At 42.2% G+C, this 24,225-nt stretch overlaps 1 non-coding gene across 1 annotated transcript; it reads right to left on the bottom strand.

Moving 5' to 3' along the window:
- Window positions 1-16,241: 16,241 nt before the first annotated feature.
- Window positions 16,242-16,348, bottom strand: LOC136201754 (small nucleolar RNA R71). The gene has a single exon (XR_010674096.1). It is a non-coding gene; the product is annotated as a small nucleolar RNA R71 (small nucleolar RNA).
- Window positions 16,349-24,225: the final 7,877 nt, after the last annotated feature.

Genomic DNA, 24,225 nt, shown 5'->3' with positions numbered 1-24,225 from the left:
ATGGTTTTTGTATATTTTCTTCATTTTATGTATCTAAGCCACTTTGTGTGTTTTCTAGGCACTTTCGTAAGGTTTTGGGCATAAATAACCAAGTCGGGGCTTAAGGCGACAACTCGGGAGTAAAAGGGACTAGAAGAAAGGAGTTTTAGTGACACCCATCATGTACCTCGTCGCGGATGGGTGCTGTAAGATAAAAGTCCAATTGTTCACACTAGGATAGATTTGACACATTTTCGTATTTTCAATGTATCTCCCTCATACGGACTCGGATTGAGGCGATTCAAAATGCATTGGAAAGCTAAGAGAAAGATGAAAAAGTGAATAACAACAATCATCTCCAAAGTTGATGAACATGTTGGAGCCTATGATTCCTTTCCCACCTTTACACATTTCAACTCCTAAATTGTCAAAGTCTTCCACCACCCTCTCTTAAAGGCTGAATTCAGAACATTAGGGAGTGGGAGGCCACAAGGAGACTTGGTCTTTGGAATTATGTGTGCTATTTTACTATAAAAGAAGACCTTGGGTGCCATTTGAAGACACACCAAGCTTAGGCTTAATTCTTCCCCCCCTCTATGTTAGTTTGTTGATTCTTCTCTTCAAGAATCATTTGTATTTCCTTTTGTAAGTGTTGTTATTGTGCTTAAGTTGTTGTTTATGCAAGAGTTCATCCAATAAAAGTAAGTTTAAAGCTACCGAAGAAGTTCGTTCGGCAATCGTCATTACGGTTTCTTCTAAACTTCAATCTCTTTTAGAATTATGAACTCCATTATCTATCTTTCTAAGATGTGTTTTAATCTAATCATGGGCTAAAACCCCCCTTAACTAATGCTAAAAGCAGATCTTAACCTTAATTATGTGGTAATTACGTTTAACCTATTTAAGCTATGTTTATCCTTTTTGAGAACTAACTTATGTTTCTTAATGCTTGTAGGAGATTGGCCAACTTCCTACTTGAATATAATTAATCGTTTATATTGATCATGATTAAATTGATTAATCGAAACTCATAAGTTGGACCTAATGACCATTTAGTATGGCTTATTGGTTTTCCAAGGTTTTCATGAATCTTATTTACAAATCTTAGATTTATTACTTGAGCCGGACTAAGGAAAAGTAATAAATCGAAGGTTTGGAACTAAGAAAACTTAATGCTTCTTTGGATTAATTACTTGAGCCGGACCAAGGAGAAGTAATTAATCGAAAGTTTAGAACTAATTACTTGAGCGGTTTTTCTTGAATCTTAAGTAATCACTTTAGCCGGATCAAGGTAAAGTAGGTTAAAAAGGTTTAGATTATTAAAACTTAATGCTTCTCTAAATTAATTACTTGAGCCAGACCAAGGGAAAGTAATTAATCGAGAGTTTAGAGCCAATCTCGAGAATCTATTAGTTAATAAGAAAAATCGTCATCTTAAAAAGGATAAAACAACTTAAAAGGGGTTAAGTGTTATTACCAAGCAAAGAGGTTAAGTGAAGCTAGAAGCCTTAGTTTCTTTCATTATAAGTATTTTCTCATCTAATTTTGTATAATTTTCAGAACATCTTCAGCATCAGGCACTGTATTGCCCTAGGTTAAAAAAGATAAAGACCCAAGCTTTTTAGCAGTGAATCTAACAATGAATACAATAAAATCAGTGTATCTAAGCGAGAGATCTAACCCTTTCAATAAAATCGGTGCTCTTCCCTGTGGGGTGCCGTTGGGATCGGCGGGGGGAAGCTCCGACGCTAAAGTTAGTAAAGTATAGAAGGATAAACTATAAGCACGAAGTAGGGTTAAGGAGAGCGCGTGTGTGTACCTCAATAACTTGGGATGCAAGCTATTTATACTCATATAGTTGTAACTCTTGGCAACTAGAAAGTCTCCATTAATGCCTCATTAATGGCGGTTACTGATCTTATTCAAGTATGACCGTTAGCTCATTAATGGGTTATAAGTTGCCTTTATGGGAAATTGGCTCAGCCGCTCAGGGGGCGTATCGAGGCGAGATGGCGCGTCTCCCAAGAGTTTGACTATTGATGGAGTATTGAGGAATCTATGTCCAAGTGGCTTACTTGATACGCCATAGCTTTCACGATCATCTTTATATTCGGTCGTTTGGTTAATTACCCTTTTGGTCCTGTAAATAATATCTGGATATTATCAAAAGCCCCCCTTAAGTGTCGTTAAAGTCCTTTAGGGCTTTTTGTCTTCCTGGCGTGCCGTCAATAGGTGACATATTGATGGCTGCTCTATCCCAGGCCATTCATCGATTGACATGTGTCGGGGACACACCGCTCGAGGTATGTGACGTCTTCTCTTTTAAGTCTCCCTCTTTCTCTCTCATTCGATTTTACTTTCCCATTGCTAAGACCTTTGATTTTCGCCTGAATTTCTCCGGAGCTCTCTTCGTGTCAAGAACTCGAGTATCTAAAGCTTCTTCTTTCTTACTTTTGGAATTTCATGTAAGTTTTGATTTCATTCTCCTCATGTTTATCTGCTCTTTTGCTTTTATGAGTTCCTCCTCTAGTTCTACCATTGAGCTCTTCAATTTGACTTCTTCTATCGATTATTCACTTAGTTTAGGATCCTCTGAAAGCACAGATTCTTCCGAGAGTACTCCGAGCTGTGACTTATCTAGTTTGCGTAGTGCTTTAGAGGACCGTAGGAATCGTTGTTCTGGGTTTATAGAAACCCAGAACTCTTTCGCCGCTGCTGCCCCTGTTGCATCGGTGGTGAACTCCAGAATTGTCTCTGGGATGGAGGCTTCTTCTTGAACCCCTAATAGGAAAAAGGGCCCTCAGGCAGAGATCACTTCATCTCGCATGAGCCCCACGGATCTTGCCTATTTGGCGGATCACTATCCCTGGATGAAAAACTTTGAGTTAACGCTCGCGGATGCCCATCAACGTCCTGCCTATCCTCCTAGGGGATTCCTTTCTGTGTATAGAAGCCACATTGAAAGGGGTTTCCGTCTTCCTCTTCCCCAAGTGATGAGAGACATTCTTGACTTTTTTGGAATCACTGTTAGCCAGCTGCATCCGAATGGCTGGTTAGATGTAGCTCTGGATGCTTACTTGGCCTCTAATCTTGGGGTAAACCTTACTCCTCGGGTTTTCCGATCCCTCCATAAACCTTCTAAGCGAAAAAGCGAATCCTTCATAACTTTTGTTAAGTTTAGAGGCTATTCGCCTTTTAGTGATAAGATGTCGAATGTTCATCTATGGGATGAAAAGTTCTTCTTCGTCAAGTTGAAGGAGGGAGAATTTTTGGGATTCGCTGCGAATTGGAACCACAAACCTCAACATATGGCTGGTGATTTGATTCAATTGACTCCCCTTAAGGAAAATGTGGCGAATCTCATGAGGAGCATCAAGACGGATTTTTGGACATACGCCGACGCTTTAGAATTCATGATGAGCAAGGTTCCGTTGGTCCGCCGAGTGGGGACCCAGATCAACTATGTGAATTTTACCCAACTTGATGAAGGTACCTTTATTCTTCCTTTTGATTATTTTGTTGTCCCCTTGTCAAGGAGTTGTCTGAGGCCAGTCACGCCCTTATAGAGAGGCGAAAGAAGATGAAGGAGCAAGAAGCAAAGAAGGATGCGCCGGTGGCGAATCTCAGCAAGAAAGACGGGAAACGTCTTTTGGATGGTGTCCCACATCCTGTGGGCAAGAGGACTAGAATGGCTCCTACGGGTGGAGCAAAGCTGCTAGCGGATGTCGCAAGGGCGAGTAAGTCCAAGATCGACTGGCTGGGCTTTAATCAAGAACAGGTACAGTTCTTCCCCTCCTACTCTGCTTTTTGTTATGGGCCTTAATTCCCTCTTTTTCCATCTGACCAAACCTGATTTGGGGAAATACGGGTTCGCTAAGTATGGAGAAAAGGGGACCCTCGATAGCGAGTCGGTTGTAAATGACCTAGATTGTAAATGACCTAGATGAAGCTATTGGCCAGTTGGGAAAGGTGCAGGAGAGTCGAGCCAAGTACCCTAGATCTGCCCATGCCAAGTACCCTGGATCTGCCCATGCCAAGATGGGAAAAAAGGATCTCCTTTCGGTGAGTTTCTCGTTACTTCATATTTTTGGATGAAAGAGTGATCCTTGTTGGACTGATCTAAATGACCTTTTCCTTTTTCAGGCATATGCCCATATGTGCGCGATGGAGGCGGACATTCTCCAAGGTGTAGCTGATAAAGCTACCATCAAGAAGTTGGAGAATGAAGTGGCTGTCATCAGTGCCAATGCGACTGCCACCATAGCTATTAATGAGAGTAAGGATGCAAAGATCCAGGAGCTAGAGAAGAAAATAGCCGAATGTGCTAAGGATCACCAAGCCGCTTTGTTGAATGTGGAGATTTTGGCTGGTGGCCGCACCTATTATTATGGCGAGCGGATCATGGCTTATGTTAGACTGGCTTATCCAGAGATAGACTTCGTGGATCCAGAATATGTCATTCCCAAGGTTGAGGAGGCTATCAAATATGACAGAATGGTGAATTTTCGTGACTTTATCCATGTTCAAGTCCGGAATGAGCTGAGGGGCTTGAATGAAGAAGATAAAAAACCTGTCGTCAACCTCGAGGCGGATGACCTTAGCGAAGTATCCAAAGAGGTGGTTGACAAGGTTGATGTTGTGGAGATTGATAGCGGAGTTCCTCAGGCGGGGATTGTTGACACAGAGAATGAGTCTCCTCCAAAGGATGCAACTTTAGAGAAAGACGCAAAGGAGGATGCCGTTGTAAAAACTTAGTTTGTTTTGGATGTAACTAAGTACAATTTTTGTTTTTAATGAATCCCCTTTTCTCGAATTTTACTTTATACCTTATATCTTTTAGCAAGTAAGTTTCTAGGTTTAGGACTTGTTTTGATTGTTCAGGGCAGGTGGCCAGCCATACCCCGAAGTGTGGGCCTTTTTGAAGGCTAGAAGCTTTGTTCCCTTTGAGGAAGTTTAAGCTGCCCTAGGCGATCGATTTTTCCTATCTTTGAGGTAAATCGATCCGCCAACGGGTCTTTTGATTCTCTTTTGAGGAGAATATTGAGGGTGTAAAGATCTCATGTTTGGGAATTTTTTAACCCGCATTTGACCGGGGTCAATCATTTTCCTATATTTGAGGTAGATTGATCCGCCATTGGGATTGCACTTCTCCTATCTTTGAGGAGAGGGTAGATATGCAATAACGGCGTTGTTCTACCATGGGAATGCTTTTGTTGCCTCCCCTTTTTGAGTCTGGAATATTTATATTTCTGCAAAAAATACTTAAAAGAGAAATTGCAAATGAAAATTTCATTTTATTGAATGGTGATTCGCCTTATTACAGCAACTTGGTCTTTTATGTGAGCCTCGTTAAAACCTTTAATAAGAAAAACCACATGGGATAAAACCTTACTAAAGGAAAAAGAGTACTCAAGACCTTTGATTACATTATACTCTCTGGGAAAATGCTTACGGAGGTTCTGGATATTCCACGTCCGTGGTACTGTGTTCCCCTCCATGTCTTGAATTTTGAAAGTGGCGGGTCCAATCTTAGTAATTATTTTGTATGGCCCTGTCCACGTGACTCCCAGCTTTCCTCTGCCCTCCATGGATTGGATTTTGTCAGCTTTCCGGAGCACCAAATCTCCTTGATTCAGATCCACAAGTTTGGCGTTTCTATCGTGATAGGCTGCAATCCTTTGCTTATAAGCGGCGATTCGGACATACGCCTTCTCCCTTTTTCCTTCCAATTGGTCAAGACTTTCTCTTAGCTTCTTCTCGTTCTGGTCCTCACAATAGAATAGAACCCTGTCACTTGGGATCTAAACTTCTATAGGAATAACAGCTTCTACTCCATAGGTGAGGGCAAATAGCGTTTCACCTGTGGCAGTTCGAGGAGTAGTTCTGTATGCCCATAGGACATTCATCAACTGATCCGCCCACTTCTTGTTATGCTCACCTAATCTCTTCTTTATGCCTTTCACGATCATTCGTTTGGTGACTTCGGTCATTCCATTTGATTGTGGATAGCATACTGAGGCAAATCTATTCTGGATGCCTTGATTCTGGCAAAATGACCTGAACTCCTCACAATTGAACTGCGTTCAGTTATCTGTGATAATTGTGTGGGGGACTCTGAATCTTCCAACAATATTATCCCTTACGAACTCTACCATTCGCTCTGCACTTATGGTGGAAACAGCTTCAGCCTCTACCCACTTTGTAAAGTGATCAACAGCTACCACTACGTATTTCCTCTGTTTCTTTGTGGAAGGAAAAGGACCAACGATGTCAATACCCCATGTGGCGAACGGTCGTCCTTCGATGATGGGCTTTTGTAGATGCTTGGCCGTATGGGATTCATTTGCATGAACCTGGCAGTTGTGACAGTACTCCACCAATTTTTGAGCATCAAGCTCCGCAGTAGGCCAATAGAATCCGGACAGCCTAGATTTCTTGAAAATGGTGGCGGATGCTTCGTAGGCTCCACATGTGCCCTCATGTAATTCTCTGATAATCTCTTGTCCCTCTTCTGTTGTGACACACTTCAACCAAGGCTGGCTAAAAGATTTTCGGTACAGGTGATCATTTATCATAGAGAAATATGTTGCTTTTCTCACCGTCCGCCTAGCTTCTTCTTTGTCTTGAGGCAAAGACCCATCTGTAAGATACTGCTAGATCGGCGATTCCAGTCGCCTACGGCGGATGTTAGAAGAGCTATGACTTCTGGGGCGAATGTTGGTCTGGTTTCACTTCGAATGGGCACTCAAGATCCGCCTATTGATCCTTGCTAGAAGCCAATTTAGTCAGGTGGTCTGCTTTTGTATTTGACCCTCGAAGTACATGGATCAACTCCCACTTTGTTTCTTTGCTTTCCAAGTGGGTCAATAGCCTTTTGGCCTCTTCCACATATTTGACTAGGGTTTCATCTTTTACATCGAAGTTTTTGATTACCTGGTTGACCATTAGTTTGGAGTCACTATAGATCACAACCTGTTCCGGTGTAATCTCTTTCAACAAGCATAGCCCAAGTATCAAAGCCTCGTATTATGCAGTGTTGTTCGTTGCAGGGAACTCTAGCTTCGCAGCATAATGTAACTTGATATACTGAGGTCCCTTGATTACTACGCCTATCCCAGCACCTTCCGCTGATGAAGCTCCATCGGTGTTAATCGTCCATTCCTCCAATTTTGACTGAGGAGGATTAATACCTTCTTCGGTGAATTCGTTCACAAAGTCTGCCAAGACTTGGCTTTTCAAGGCGGACCTGCCTTCATAGCGGACGTCGAACTCGCCCATGCGGATTGCCTATTCCATTAACCTCCCCGAAGTTTCTGGCTTTTGTAATACCTTCCTCATAGGTATGTTGGTGCGGACAATGACTCTGTGGGCTTGAAAGTAGGGTCTGAGGCGGATGGAGGTGGTGACCACAGCTAGCGCCATCTTATCCAATCTTGAATACCGAGTGTCGGCATCCTTCAAGACTTTGCTTACATAGTAGATTGGATATTGTTGACCTCCTTCTTCTCTGATCATGACAGTGCAAACCGCTTTATCAGTGACAGAAACATACATGTATAAATCCTCACCTTCAAGGGGCCGGCTCATTAGAGGCGGTTCCGTGAGGAAACGCTTGATTCCTTCGAAGGCTAGCTTGCAATCTTCATTCCATTCAAATGCTTTCTGCTTCTTAATCACCTCATAGAATGGCTGACATCTTCGAGCAGAGCATGAGATTAATCTGCCAAGCGCTATGATCCGCCCGTTGAGGCGTTGCACTTCTCTAACGTTTTGTGGAGCTTTCATGTTCAATACAGCCTTGATCTTGTCTGGATTGGGGCCCACTCCCTTCTGACTGATCATATATCCCAGGAACTTCCCGTAAGTTGCCCTAAAAGTACACTTCTCTGGGTTCAGCTTGATATTGTGATGGCGTAGGACTCCCAAAACTTCTTTTATGTCCTCAACATGCTTTTCCATTGTGGTGCTTTTGATGATCATGTCATCCACATACACCGATAAGTTATTTCCCTTCCTTCCTTCAAATATCTTGTTCATCATCCGCTGGTAGGTTGCTCCAGCGTTCTTAAGCCCAAAAGGCATAACCTTAAAGCAATAGGTTGCTTGGTGGGTTACAAAGGAAGTTTTGATCCTGTCAGATGGCTCCATGGGGATCTGATGATAGCTCGATTTCACATCTGTAAAGGAATATATGGCATGTCCTGCTGTTCCGTCAACTAAGATGTCAATGCAAAGCAATGGGTAGTTGTCCTTGGATGTGCCTTATTAAGGTCTGTAAAATCAATACACATGTGGTATGATCTGTCTGCCTTCTTAACTAGGACCACATTCGCCAGCCATTGCGTATAAATAACTTCCTCAACGGCGTCTGCTTTTTTCAGCTTAGATATCTCCTCCTCCATCATTTTCTGTCTCTCCGGACCATGATTCCTTCTTTTCTGAGCCACAGGAACCGCATCTTCGGCGATATTCAGCTTGTGGGTGATCACGTCCGCACTGACCCCTGTAAGGATCTCGTCCTTCCATGCAAACACGTCTTTTGACTCAAGGAGGACCTTTGTGACATCATTTTCGATCTCTGCTCTCAATCCTTTGGCGATCTGTACTTGCTTTCCATCCGCAATGAGGAACATTTTCGTATCTCCCAGGGCGACTGTAACAAGCTCCTCTTCTTCTTCATCCCTAGATTGAGGGTGGATCGATAAGGAGGCGGAGTATGTTTCTTGAGCCACTTTCTGATTTCCGCTGATCATTACCCCTCCCTTAGCCGTATGGATATACATCGCCAAGTGGCGTATTGATATCAGAGCTGCCACTTCTGAGATAAAAGGGCGTCCCAAGATGATGTTGTAAGCCAATTGTCCATCCATGATAGAAAACTCGAGATCTCCAACCCATGCTGATCCTCATCCGCCAACTCACATTCTAAGGTCACTTGTCCCTTCGTTTGGATCGTATGGCCTGTTACTCCCAAGATGTCCACAATGGTGGTCTCTATTTGGATCGGATCAACTTTAAGTTTGGCAAAAGCTCCTCTGGTGATAACGTTGCATGAGCTGCCTGTATCTATCATGACTCGCTCCATCTCCCATCCTTCTACCATCATAGTGATAACAAGAGCGTCCACGTGTGGAGGAATTGTTGAACCAATATCTGCGAATGGGCGATTGAGTGATGCTCTATCAAGGGCAGTTGTTTTGGATTTTTTAACTGAGGGCTGGTATCCTGGTCCGCCGGCGATGACATTGATAATGCCCTTGGCCTTCTTTTTTGGATCATCTCTTGGCTTATCATCATCACTCTTTTTATCGTTCTGGACGAACCTATCCAGCTTTCCTTTCTCAATGAGCCTCTTAATTTTTTGGCGTTTCTCCCCGTATTGGTGTATTCCCCCCCCCCCCCCCTTTTGATTTGGGGTATGAAATGCTCAGCTTGTGTTGGCTATTTTCTAGCCACATCAGCACTTCACTTTTAGGGGTGTTCAATGGTGTGAACGATGGTCTATACACCGATTTGTTCCTAGAACCCCTCCGTCTACTTCTGGAGGATGAATCAGGGAGCTTTTCCTTCTCTTTTTCACTCTTTCGGGACTCGCCTTTCCCTTTTTTAGGAGGAGAAGTAGATTCTCTTCGGATGTCATCAACTTCCATGAAATCCTTGCATCTTTCCATCACTTCTGCAGTGGTCCTGGGCTTGTGCCTGATCAGATCCTCTTGCAGGCTTTTGCAGGTCATATTCTTTATCACTACTTCAACAGCCATGGAAACATCCACATCCACCACTCGGATGCATAACTTGTTAAACTTATTGACATAATCTCTAAGGGACTCATCTTCCTTTTGCTTTAACTCAAAGAGCTTTCGCAATGAAACAACTGGCGGAATACTCCCTGTGAACTTTGCGCAAAATTCACTGCTCAACTGATTCCAGCTATCTATTGACCCTGGCAGGAGGGATTGGAACCAATCATACACCGGTCCCTTCATCATGGTTATGAACATTCGGCACAAGACTGCTTCGCTGGCGCCATTAATCGCGAGCAACATGCGGTACTTCCTTGCGTGGGCCTCATCTTCCCCCGAGTAACTGGGTATGTTTGGGATTTTGAACTGCCTATCAGTTTCCACATCTTCGATCCGCCTTGTGAATGGTGATTCTCTGTTGGCGAAAGGATTGTGCTTGGCATTCTCTTCATTATGCCTTCGCATTTCCGCCCGAACCTCTTCAGCTATGAAGTTGCGATCCATCCTCGGGCGTCTCCTACTGTGGGATCTACTCCATTGAGAGGAGGAGGAGCTAGACTGTGATGAGGGATCCAATGGTGATCGTCTGCCACCTCTGCCTCCTCCTCTAGGTGGAGGACGTCCGCCTCCTCCTTGTTCTGGTGGTGGTAGTGGTATTTCCTGGCGAGGTGATCTGGTCCGCCTTCTACGGTGGGAACGAGATCTAGACCATCTTCATCCACGAGATCTGGTCCGCCTTCCGCACCTAGGATCAATACGTCCGCCCTACGGGTGACCAGGACCCGCGGCCTCATTGGTTTGCCTTTGGCCAGCCTGCGTTCCAGTTTGCACCGGAGGAATTCGAGGTTCGCCAATAGTGATTCCTGGATTAGCCGTATTCCTTTGGGGAGCCTGATTATTCCTCCGACTTTCTTCTGGCACTTCTTCAAATAGTCTCCTATTTATTGGTAGGGCACTTCCTAACTCTGGATTGGTGACCACCGAATCCGTAGGTTGAGAGAGCAAGAATGCTGAGCCGTGACGAGCCTCCGGCCTGAGAAAGGTGGCCTGCCACGCTGATGTACTCGGCCTTGGCGGGTGACGGTTTAGTGGTGGGACAGTTCCCTGTTGTGGGTCCACCGACGACGGGATTCGCCAGGTAAGCTCTCAATCGATCCGCCATAACTGTTCCATAGAGGTTTCCCACTGCTTTTGCACAAATATCCATGAAATACTCAGGCGACATTTCTCTTTCATCCTGAACAATCGGTGCATTGGGATCTATATTGCCGGTGTTTGTCTGGGGATTATTGACTGAAGTTGGTATTGAAGGTGTTATTGTTCCAGTTGAAGGGTTCGACCCTCCACTTGCCATCTTTGTGTTTGTGAACTAAGTTCTTTTATGATCAAAACTTCCACGATCACCGCACCAATTGATGACTGGTGGTGAATTCTTGATCGGTGCTCTTCCCTGTGGGGCACCGTTGGGATCGGCGTGGGGAAGCTCCGATGCTAAAGTTAGTAAAGTATAGAAGGATAAACTATAAGCACGAAGTAGGGTTAAGGAAAGCGTGTGTGTGTACCTCAATAGCTTGGGATGCAAGCTATTTATACTCATATAGTTGTAACTCTTGGCAACTAGAAAGTCTCCATTAATGCCTCATTAATGGCGGTTACTGATTTTATTCAAGTATAACCGTTAGCTCATTAATGGGTTATTAGTTGCCTTTATGGGGAATCGGCTCAGCCGCTCAGGGGGCGTATCGAGGCGAGATGACGGGTCTCCCAATAGTTTGGCTATTGATGGCGTATTGAGGAATCTATGTGATCCGCCATCCAGGTGGCTTACTTGATACGCCATAGCTTTCACGATCATCTTTATACGCGGTCGTTTGGTTAATTACCCTTTTGGTCCTATAAATAATATCTGGATGTTATCATGTATTTAAGTAAAAAAATTCCTTATTTCAATCTCTATTTTATATCATGTAAATTCATGATACAATAAATCTTATTTTCAATTTTCAATCAGGTTTATAGACATTAAATTGAACTAACAAATTTTAGCTCGGTTTTGATTTCGTCTTACATTAACACCAATGGAAGTTTTTAAGGAAACTTTAGCCATAATACATGTTAAATTTTAAGTCAATATAGGATGAATGTGCTATTTTTCTTTCTCCCAATTTACAATTTTAATTTTATAACTCGTGTTAATTAAATCAAGTAGTCCTATTCTTAACTTTTGGCCACGATTGAGACCAACCTTATCACAATCGAGGTATGAAAGGGAAGAAAATTAAGTAAACAATACTTTTGGCCACAATTGCGACCACCCTTATCACAATCGAAGTATGGAAGGAACGTTAAAATTAAAGCAAAAATTAAACGTGTTTAAAGTTTAAAGTAACGATTGCGTCCACCCATGGCATGATCGGTACCTATTAGGCATGAAAATGACTACAATAAAACATACTATTTGTGATAAATTAGGGGTGTTATAGGCGTAAGATTACTTAAAAGAAGGACTAATAAGTGTTTTATGCAGATTTGAAAAGATAAAGTCAACAAGGCTCTTATGCAGCCTGTTTTGCAACAACCAAGAGGAGAAGTGCACCATTTGATCCAGCGGATAACGCTATGTAACTAATGACGGACAGCGACTTTACAAGCGGGCAAGAACGGGCAGAAATGGGCGGCAGAATGCAACATGATGACATGACCAATCGACCCTTGAGTGTTCAAGGGTCAAAATTTTTTAACCACTTTTAGCAATCCCCGATCTCTTGAACAATCTTTCTGTTTTTGTAATATTTTAGTTTATTTTGTGTACTTGTGATCTTTTTCCCTCCTATTTATATCGGTAGTGGAGGAAAAGAAGAGATACTTTTTGGAGAAGAAGATAGGTAATTTTGAAAACAATTTTAGAGAGAGAAGCTCTCTACGAAACATTATGACTCCTTCATGGAGTTCTGTAGATACAACTCAGGCTGTTCACTCTTTAGCATGAGTGAGTAGTCGTTTTGAACTGGTTCGGCCAGCAAGGGCTGGTTATGTAAGTCTTCTATTTTCCTTTTTATGAATGAATGATGATATATGCTATTGCGTTTGATAAAGCTTTTATTCCATTGCTATATGCGTTTGATAAAGCTTTTATTCCCTTTGATCCAGCGGATAACGCTATGTAACTGATGACGGACAGCGACTTTACAAGCGGGCAAGAACGGGCAGAAATGGGCGGCAGAATGCAACATGATGACATGACCAATCGACCCTTGAGTGTTCAAGGGTCAAAATTTTTTAACCACTTTTAGCAATCCCCGATCTCTTGAACAATCTTTCTGTTTTTGTAATATTTTAGTTTATTTTGTGTACTTGTGATCTTTTTCCCTCCTATTTATATCGGTAGTGGAGGAAAAGAAGAGATACTTTTTGGAGAAGAAGATAGGTAATTTTGAAAACAATTTTAGAGAGAGAAGCTCTCTACGAAACATTATGACTCCTTCATGGAGTTCTGTAGATACAACTCAGGCTGTTCACTCTTTAGCATGAGTGAGTAGTCGTTTTGAACTGGTTCGGCCAGCAAGGGCTGGTTATGTAAGTCTTCTATTTTCCTTTTTATGAATGAATGATGATATATGCTGTTGCGTTTGATAAAGCTTTTATTCCATTGCTATATGCGTTTGATAAAGCTTTTATTCCCTTTGATCCAGCGGATAACGCTATGTAACTGATGACGGACAGCGACTTTACAAGCGGGCAAGAACGGGCAGAAATGGGCGGCAGAATGCAACATGATGACATGACCAATCGACCCTTGAGTGTTCAAGGGTCAAAATTTTTTAACCACTTTTAGCAATCCCCGATCTCTTGAACAATCTTTCTGTTTTTGTAATATTTTAGTTTATTTTGTGTACTTGTGATCTTTTTCCCTCCTATTTATATCGGTAGTGGAGGAAAAGAAGAGATACTTTTTGGAGAAGAAGATAGGTAATTTTGAAAACAATTTTAGAGAGAGAAGCTCTCTACGAAACATTATGACTCCTTCATGGAGTTCTGTAGATACAACTCAGGCTGTTCACTCTTTAGCATGAGTGAGTAGTCGTTTTGAACTGGTTCGACCAGCAAGGGCTGGTTATGTAAGTCTTCTATTTTCCTTTTTATGAATGAATGATGATATATGCTGTTGCGTTTGATAAAGCTTTTATTCCATTGCTATATGCGTTTGATAAAGCTTTTATTCCCTATGATCCAGCGGATAACGCTATGTAACTGATGACGGACAGCGACTTTACAAGCGGGCAAGAACGGGCAGAAATGGGCAGCAGAATGCAATATGATGACATGACCAATCGACCCTTGAGTGTTCAAGGGTCAAAATTTTTTAACCACTTTTAACAATCCCCGATCTCTTGAACAATCTTTCTGTTTTTGTAATATTTTAGTTTATTTTGTGTACTTGTGATCTTTTTCCCTCCTATTTATATCGGTAGTGGAGGAAAAGAAGAGATACTTTTTGGAGAAGAAGATAGGTAATTTTGAAAACAATTTTAGAGAGAGAAGCTCTCTACGAAACATTATGACTCCTTCATGGAGTTCTGTAGATACAACTCAGGCTGTTCACTCTTTAGCATGAGTGAGTAGTCGTTTTGAACTGGTTCGACCAGCAAGGGCTGGTTATGTAAGTCTTCTATTTTCCTTTTTATGAATGAATGATGATATATGCTGTTGCGTTTGATAAAGCTTTTATTCCATTGCTATATGCGTTTGATAAAGCTTTTATTCCCTTTGATCCAGCGGATAACGCTATGTAACTGATGACGGACAGCGACTTTACAAGCGGGCAAGAACGGGCAGAAATGGGCAGCAGAATGCAATATGATGACATGACCAATCGACCCTTGAGTGTTCAAGGGTCAAAATTTTTTAACCACTTTTAACAATCCCCGATCTCTTGAACAATCTTTCTGTTTTTGTAATATTTTAGTTTATTTTGTGTACTTGTGATCTTTTTCCCTCCTATTTATATCGGTAGTGGAGGAAAAGAAGAGATACTTTTTGGAGAAGAAGATAGGTAATTTTGAAAACAATTTTAGAGAGAGAAGCTCTCTACGAAACATTATGACTCCTTCATGGAGTTCTGTAGATACAACTCAGGCTGTTCACTCTTTAGCATCAGTGAGTAGTCGTTTTGAACTGGTTCGGCCAGCAAGGGCTGGTTATGTAAGTCTTCTATTTTCCTTTTTATGAATGAATGATGATATATGCTGTTGCGTTTGATAAAGCTTTTATTCCATTGCTATATGCATGTATCTTAGTGTTAGATGAATGATGGGGAACTGCTTTCATCTTCATGGAACTTTTTTATCAAACATCCAATACCCGAATCAGGAATGTTAGGGGATTGTATCAAGGGTTTTCTAAACTGAAATGCTGTTTCGCTCGTAATGCAAGAAAGAACCAACTTTAAGGACGCTTAGGGTTGTAGTACATCTTAGAATCTTAATAACACATGGAAGTTGACTTAAGTGAGATTTAAAGCAGAGACCTTGACTTCACTTTACGTCATTCATGAATAAATAGGATGTTTAAAGGATGAATGTAACCTGTTCCGCTATGGCTTAACCTGTTCTCTCTTTTTATCATAACAAACACCTTTTCTTAAAACTGAATATTTATCATCAGTAGTTCTATTTCACATTATCAAATCATTTCTCAACAAAAGAAAATCACACACCATGAACACTCTGTTCTGCAAGGTTTTTCTAGTAAAATTTGGTCATCAATCCCTGTGGAGACGATACTCGACTTATCATTTTATTACTTGTATCTAGTGCACTTGCTAGAGTCTGTTTTGAGGACATCAAGTTTTTGGCGCCGTTGCCGGGGATTGAAAGCAACAAAGTTTATCTGAAAATTTCTGTGAAACAAGGTGTTTTTAATTTTTTTGTTAAGTAGTGCATCCAAGGGCAGTTTTTCTCACTATCTATGCGTAGAGCTGGACCACTAGTTTTTCCTATCGATCTTGAATTAGAAAGAACGTGTAGACGAAACCAAGCGGGAGCTCGACGAGCAAGACAAAGAGAAAGGCAGAGAAAAAGAAGGATGGCTGGAAAAGTACCAGAACAACCTAATCAGGAAGGAGAAGGTGAAAACAACAATCCACCAGTTATGAGAATCAGGGATTGCTCCAGACCTACCACAGAAGGACACTCGTCATGCATTGTATTGCCTAACGAAGGAAACAACATGTTCGAAGTAAAAGCATCCATGATACAGATGTTGCAAGCAGACGTGCAATTCAATGGATACCAGTCTGAGGATCCAAACGCACATATCTAGGAGTTTGTTACGCTGTGTAATACTTTCCGATCAAACAGAGGAGTGTGCGATGATGTGATAAGGCTGAAGCTGTTTCCTTTTTCTCTCAAGGATAAAGCAAAGAACTAGCTAAAGAACTTACAGCCAGGAACCATCGCAACCTGGCAGGACATGTCCAGTGCTTTTCTGATGAAATACTTTCCACCAAGACAAGCTATCAAACTCGGAAATGAGGTGTCCCGTTTCGTACAAGAAGAGGACGAATCTTTGGCCGAAGCATGGGAAAGGTACAAGGAGCTGTTACGAAGGGTACCAAATCATGGCATCCCCATGTGGATGCAAGTGCAAAATTTTTACAATTGAGTCACTAACACGTACAAAATCCAGATTGAGTCCATTGCGAATGGTAACCCCGAGGATCTTGAACCACAAGCCTTGTATGACCTCATTAAAAAGGTTGTAAGCACAAGTTATCATTCGCACTCAGCAAGGAGTGAAGGGAAGAGGACGGCAGATGGTGATGTAGTTTCCAAGCTAACCACCCAGGTGGAACAGCTTGCCAGGCAGCTCAACAAAATTAATGTGTCATCCATCCATAGTGAACCACCATTTAATGATGTATGTGATTTTTGTGGAGGGCCTCACTTCAACATCAACTGTCCTGGAGTGAAACAAGGAAAAGGTGAGCAGGAACAATGTAATTATGTTGGATACAATTAGAGGAACCCACCAAATCCTTACTCCAATACATACAATCCAGCCACTAGAAATCATCCGAATTTCGGATGGACTGGACAGCAAAACCAGCAGGAACAACTAAGATACCAGCAGCAGCAAGGAGGACATTATCAAAGGTAGCCTCAATAACCTTACAAACAGCCTGTTCCACCAAAGGAGGACATCAGACAGGACATGAAGACCATGATGATGCAGTTTATGAAGCAAACACAGGCTTCCATCAAAAATTTGGAGACACAGGTTCATCAACTGGCAGCTTCATCATCAAAAGGAAAAGGGGTGATGCCGAGCAACACCGAACCAAACCCTAAGGGAGATGTCATGGCTATCACTCTACGGTCTGGTAAGGAAACCACTCCTCCTTTGATAGCTAGTAAAAGTGCTGAGTATGCATGTACATCCAAAATTGCAGAGAAAGAAAGGGAACAGACTGTTCCTGACCAAGAAAGGCCCATCGAGACTGATCTCACATCTGACCTGAATCAGGAGGAACAAGGGAAGAAGTACTATCCACCTCCTCCCTATGTACCACTTGTACCTTATCCGGCGAGGCTCGTGAACAAAAAGCTTGAAGAGCAAAACTCCAAAGTGCTAGACACATTGAGGAAGTTACATATTAGCATCCCCTTTGTGGAAGCGCTTGCCCAGATGCCCACATATGCAAAATTCCTGAAAGATATCATGTCCAATAAGAAGAAATTGGAAAACATCTCAATGATCCAGCTGAACAGGGACTGTTCGTCCATACTCCAGAACAAGCAGCAGCTTCCTAAAAAGCTGAAGGATCCAGGGAGTTTTTCAATCCCATGTTATATTGGCAAGTTAAATATTGAGAATGTATTATGTGACCTAGGAGCTAGTATAAATCTGATGCCATACTCTATTTATGTTAAGCTAGGGTTAGGTGAACCACAACCAACTAGGATGTCAATCCAATTGGCTGATAGATCTATATGCTATCCTAGGGGAGTTGTAGAGGATGTGTTAGTCAAGGTAGGGAAGTTCATACTACCTGTTGATTTCATAATAATGGATATAGATGAGGATTTGCATCTTCCCATAATTCTAGGTAGACCGTTCTTAGCAACGGGTAAAGCATTGATTGATGTGGGAGAAGGGCAATTATTTTTGAGAATTAATAGGGAGGAAATCATTTTCAAAATGAATGAAGCCATGAGATGTGCTAACACCAATGATGACATCTGCTTTTTCCTAGATGATTTCCATAGTTTATCTGATTCACAGGAACAAGGACAGGACATGTTGGAGGCGCTTTTGGGAGAAGAAGTAAATCTTTGTGAAGGAACAGGTTGTTCCATTGAAACAGAAGCTTCACCACTTCCCACGGATCCAACTGTGCCTACTCATCAAGAACCACCAGAAATACCCACTGTGCCATTGTCTAAACCTGAACTAAAACCTTTGCCTTCACACCTCGAATATGCTTTCCTTGAACCACCAAATGGAAGCCCTGTAATTATATCTTCCAAGCTAACTCCCGATCAGAAAGCGCATCTTATGGAGGTTTTGAGACGTAACAAGGATGAAATTGCTTGGAAGATTGATGATATTAAGGGAATCAGCCCGACGGTGTGTGTGCATCGAATTCTAATGGAAAAAGACCACAAACCGTGTGTCCAACCACAGCGCATACTGAACCCGCACATGAAGGAGGTTGTAAGAAAAGAAGTGATCAAGCTACTGGATGCAGGCATCATTTATCCTATATCTGACAGTATCTGGACAAGCCCTGTGCACGTTGTGCCAAAGAAGGGGGGGGGGGGGGGGTACTACAGTTGTTTTGAATGAAAAGAATGAATTGGTTCCTACACGAACCATAACCGGTTGGAGAGTGTGTGTAGACTACCGAAAGCTCAACGAGGCAACGAGGAAAGACCATTTTCCTTTGCCATTTATAGATCAGATGCTAGAACGCTTGGTAGGATATGCGTTTTACTGTTTTCTTGATGGGTATTCAGGGTACAATCAGATTGCCATTCACTCCGAAGATCAGGAGAAAACAACCTTCACATGCCCCTATGGGACTTATGCTTACAGACGTATGCCATTTGGGTTATGCAATGCACCTGCAACATTTCAAAGGTGCATGATGTCAATCTTTCATGATATGGTGGAACGAACTGTGGAGATCTTCATGGATGACTTCTCCGTGTATGGAAATTCATTTGGAAGTTGTTTGAATAACTTGGAGGCTGTTTTAGTTCGTTATAGGGAGACAAACCTGGTCCTAAATTGGGAGAAGTGTCATTTCATGGTCACAGGAGGAATTGTACTCGGACATCAAATCTCGGAAAAGGGAATGGAGGTTGACAAAGCAAAGGTGGAAGTGATCGAGAAACTGGCTGTTCCCAATAGTGTCATAAAGGACTTCTCAAAGATCGCGTTACCACTATCAGCTCTGCTACATAAAGATGTGGATTTCACGTTCGGAACAGACTGTGTAAAGGCATTTGAGATTTTGAAAAGCAAACTGATCAACTCACCCATTCTAGCCGCACCAAATTGGGAATTGCCATTCGAAATGATGTGCGACGCTAGTGACACATGCATGGGGGCTGTTCTTGGCCAGCGAATAGTGAAGAAGTTTCGGCCAATCTACTATGCAAGTAAAACATTGAATGAGGCACAACAGAACTATACCACAACAGAGAAGGAGCTTCTTGCGGTGGTATACGTTTTCGACAAATTCAAACCATACTTGGTTTTGTCAAAAGTTATGGTCTACACTGACCATGCTGCCCTCCGCTACCTGTTTGCAAAGAAAGATGCTAAACCGAGGCTGATTCGATGGTTGCTGTTGCTTCAAGAGTTTGACCTCGAAATCAAAGACAAGAAGGGAACAGAGAACGTAGCTGCTGACCATTTGTCAAGGATCTCCCCTGAAGTCAGCCAGAAACAACCAGAAATCCTAGAGAGTTTCCCTAATGAATGGTTGTACTCTCTAAACCTCACTCCTTGGTTTGATGACATTGCTAATTATCTGGCTAGTTCAATTAAACCGCACAACTTATCCACTAACCAGAAGAAAAAGTTCTATACAGAGATCAAATATTATTTTTGGGAAGAACCATATCTTTTCAGGTTATGTGCAGATCAGATCATAAGGAGGTGCGTCATCCAGGAGGAAGGACAGGCTGTTCTGAGCCATTGCCACGACAGAGAAGCTCGTGGGCATCATGGTGCAAGCAGAACAGCCACGAAGGTGCTGCAGTCAGGTTTCTTTTGGCCAACTCTATTCAAGGATGCCCACATGTTCATAAGTATATGTAATGAGTGTCAAAGATCAGGTAATATCTCAGTCAGGAATGCTATGCCCTTAAACAATATTGTTGTATGTGAAATATTTGACATATGGGGCATAGACTTCATGGGACCCTTCCCTTCATCTTTTGGTAACAAGTATATATTGGTTGCGGTTGATTATGTAAGAAAATGGGTCGAGGCAATAGCTAGTCCCACTAATGATGCCCGTGTGGTTGTAAAAGTCCTAAAAAGGTTGTTCGCCCGCTTTGGTGTCCTACGAGCTATCATTAGTGATCAAGGCACTCATTTCTGTAATGCTCAATTTGAAAGACTAATGGGCAAGTTTGGAGTCACTCATAGAATTGCCACACCATACCACCCACAAACTAGTGGGAAAGTGGAGATCTCAAATCGTGAGATCAAAACAATCCTTGAGAAAACAGTGGGCAATTGTAGGAATGACTGGGCGAACAAGCTTGATGACGCATTGTGGGCTTACAGAATTGCTTACAAAACACCAATAGGAATGTCACCATTTAGACTGTTATATGGAAAATCATGCCATCTCCCGGTTAAAATGGAGCACAATGCATTTTGGGCGCTAACTTTTCTAAATTTTGAGGAACAGGCTGTTGGTGAACAGAGAAAGACGCAGTTGAGTGAAATGGAGGAGTTTAGGCTGTTCTCTTACGAAAACGCAGTGAACTATAAGGATAAGACCAAGAGATGGCACGACAAGAAAATCCAGGGAAAGGTGTTTCATGAAGGACAGAGAGTACTCTTGTACAACTCAAAGCTTAGATTATTTCCTGGAAAGCTGAAATCAAGATGGTCTGGACCTTATATTGTGAACAAGGTGTTCTACCATGGAGCGGTCGAAATAGTTCAGAACGGTCATGAACCTTTTAAAGTAAATGGACAAAGGTTAAAACCGTATCTCGAGAATGAATTCTAGGGGGCAATTGACACGGTCCATTTCCAGGATCCTTTAAGCCATTAGACTCAGAGACAGGGTGTCCGCTGCAAACACCAATTGCAGCAAGCAAACGGGGGTAACCCTAGAACCTCGTTACCTGTTTGAATTTTTTTTGTAGATTATCTTTTATGTTAACAATGTCTATGTTACTTAATTTTGTGGTGAAATTAGGGTCCGTGAAACTGTGAGCATTACCTTAAGTTATGAGCAAACCCTTCTTTTAGGGATAAGTTTTAATTTTTACTTATATGAAAAAAAGAAAGAAGTGCAAATGGGAGGGAAATATATAGGCCAAAACTTTTAAATTACAAAATCTTGAGGATAAGAGGCCCGTCACATCACACCTTTTAGGGCTACTTTTTGTACTTATCCTGCACACCTCTCTCGGTAAATTCGAAGTAGGTAAAGTGTAGTTAATTTCAAAAAAGTAACCATTTGCACCCCTCCCTAAGACGTCTCTTCAAGCTTCCGCGGCTGTTGCCACACCAACTCCTTACAGGTGGCGGTAAGAGAAGCGTCGTAATTATGACGGTTCTGGCAACAGGCCATTTCAAAAAAATTTCTACTTAAATGACAAAGGGTGGAATGCGGACCCTAGTAAACCTGTTTTTCTTATTTCTCTCTCTCACACCGTTCCCCATATTCTCTTGATAACCATTTTTAGTGCAGCTATTTAGTCTCATTCGCAGGATGAGGACTCGCGGCTCTGGAAAGACAGTAAAAATAGAGGGGGCGAAGAAGGACAAATCGAAAGGCAAAATGGTTGGCAAGAGTGCAGTGGCATTCGTACCAGATGAAAATTAGTGAAGAAATTATCACAGTTCAAAGACACAAGCATTCAACAGTACTACGAGGATTTGGCCCAGCTTGAGTTCGGGCCAGTAAGAACGATCTGCTGGCAGACTTTGAAGAAACTTAAACTTTCGGGTCATGTTAAGGAGCGCATGGAAGCAGGCCGTTTCGACTATTTCTTTGAAATGAAGGAGCCCGCTTATAGGGAACTCACGCTGGAGTTTCTGGCCACTTTCAAACATGATCCTAAGATAACTGACCCTGAAGAAGAAGGGAAATTTAGTTTCCGGCTCATGACCCACACCCAGCGGCCGTCTCTGAACACCTTTAACCACCTGCTAGGTGCTACTGATGACGATGACTTGGAATCGGAAGGTTACAAGGGGGCTTTCACTGAAAGCCCAGATGAGTTCGACCCAACGATTTTCTAGCATTCTATTTCGGGCCAGCCAAGTTATGATGGAAGTGCCTCTAAGGCATCTAACATCGAGGACTACGCCCTCCCTTATCTGCACAAACTGGTGTTTGGAACCATCTTTGCGCGAGAAAACCAAGCAACCATCCCCAACACGGATCTTACTGCTCTGTGGAGCATGATGACTGGGCGCATGATGAATTTAGGGTTCTGGTTTGGTGAATATGTTAGTGCTTTTGGGCAGAAGAACTCTTCCCTCATATATTGTGGCAACATCGTAACGTGCATTGCAGAGGCAATAGGGGTCTTCAAACCTGAAGACCGAAACAGGCTGACGGTGGTAAACCACCCGGAGCAAATTGATTTGAGAAGCCTACAAAGCATCATGTTCGGGAAGATGGTTAACGGAAAGTGGGTGTGGATGTCGGATTTCGTCGAGTCGAAGAGGGTTGAGAGCAAGAAGAGGAAAAATGAGCCAGCAGTGTCAGTTTCATCGGAATTTGAGAAGGTAGAACAGGCCAGGGATCTAGGCTTCTACCGAAAGTGCTCCAAGCTCTCCAACGAAGATATCCTCTCCCAGTTGAACGCCATGTTCGCCCAAACCAAAGCCAACAGAGACCAGATACAAGCTCTGGAATATAAAAATGCTCAGCTACAGGGCGAGGTTGATGTTCTGAAGCACATCTGTGTGGAGGAAGATCAAGGGCGGGAGAGTCCCTCTGGTGCCTCGATTAAAAGTCCGGTAAGAGCAAAACCTGAGACAACCACCAATGCCGTAGCCTCCTCGAAAGGGGATGGCACTGTTCCTGAAAAGGATCGAGAGGTTGATTCCTCTCTTTCCCCGCTTGTCTGAACATTCCATTTGTCGATGTCCGAAGCATCTGGTAACACTTATAACCCTTCTTTTTACCTGTTTAACTGACATTTGATCATGTTATGAAATTTCCTATGCCTGCTGATGATAACATTGGGGACAATGTTATATTTTAATTTGGGGGTGGGGAATTACATTGAGAATTGCAATATCCTTATGCATAACATGATAAAAGTTTGTACAAAGTATCAGTATGGTATGTTCTGAAGGACACATTACCCTTGTGACCACTTGGCATGAAAAATTAATATTGTTGTCTGTCCTTAGTAGATAGTTTTGTGTTGCGCCAGTTGTTTCACCCTGTGAACAACTCATTTGTTTGTTATTTTGACATTGCAGATATTCTTAAGTGATAAAAATCAGTGCATGTATGTTTGAAATGTGTGGTGATAGCCTTGTGGTAATTCTTGTTCCTTAGCGTTGAAGTTCCAAAATTTTTTTTGCTTTAAATCAAAGTTCACTTGAAGGACCTTTAGCCTTGATGCATAAAAGCCCCAAACTGTGAGAACTTGAGCCTACATTAGCATATAAATGCTTTGATTCTTTGAGAGTGGGCTAGTGCTTATGATCTTTAGGGAGAATTTGCTTTGGTAGCCCTGTCGAAATGGTAAGATTTTTGACAAACATTGAATGATAAAGGCACTTAGGCACCCAACTAAATCCATCAAAGACATAACCCGTGCATTGCACCCACATTGTAGGATGAACCACTTGAGCTTGGCCATTTCTTTCGTTAACTTCGCCAATAAACAACCACATTTCCGTCACTTTGATCCTAAAGCACTATGAATTTGTCTCATGCAAGCTGTGTTGATTAAAGATATAGGTGTTTCTGGGGGAACTTGCGCGCTTATTAAGATAAAATATTTAAATGAATAAGAGATGGTGATCAGGAGGGAAGCAATATGATGAATCAATAATGATACCTCCTGATACATTGCACACAATCACATTGTGTGCCTAAAATAGTGAGATTGGTTGTTTAGTGGTATGTTTTGATGAGAAAAATTGGTTTAATCATCTGTTGAACAACAAATGCAGAGTTGTAGGTTAAGACCAAGGTATTTGTGTAAATTGCATGAGGACATAATTCTTACACCTAAAAAGCCATTCACTTTCACACCTCTGCCTTAACCATACAGTA

The sequence above is a fragment of the Euphorbia lathyris genome, chromosome 7 (genome assembly GCF_963576675.1).
Source record: "Euphorbia lathyris chromosome 7, ddEupLath1.1, whole genome shotgun sequence".
NCBI classification, from domain to species: Eukaryota; Viridiplantae; Streptophyta; class Magnoliopsida; order Malpighiales; family Euphorbiaceae; genus Euphorbia; species Euphorbia lathyris.
This window is presented reverse-complemented; position numbering and strand designations above follow the sequence as displayed.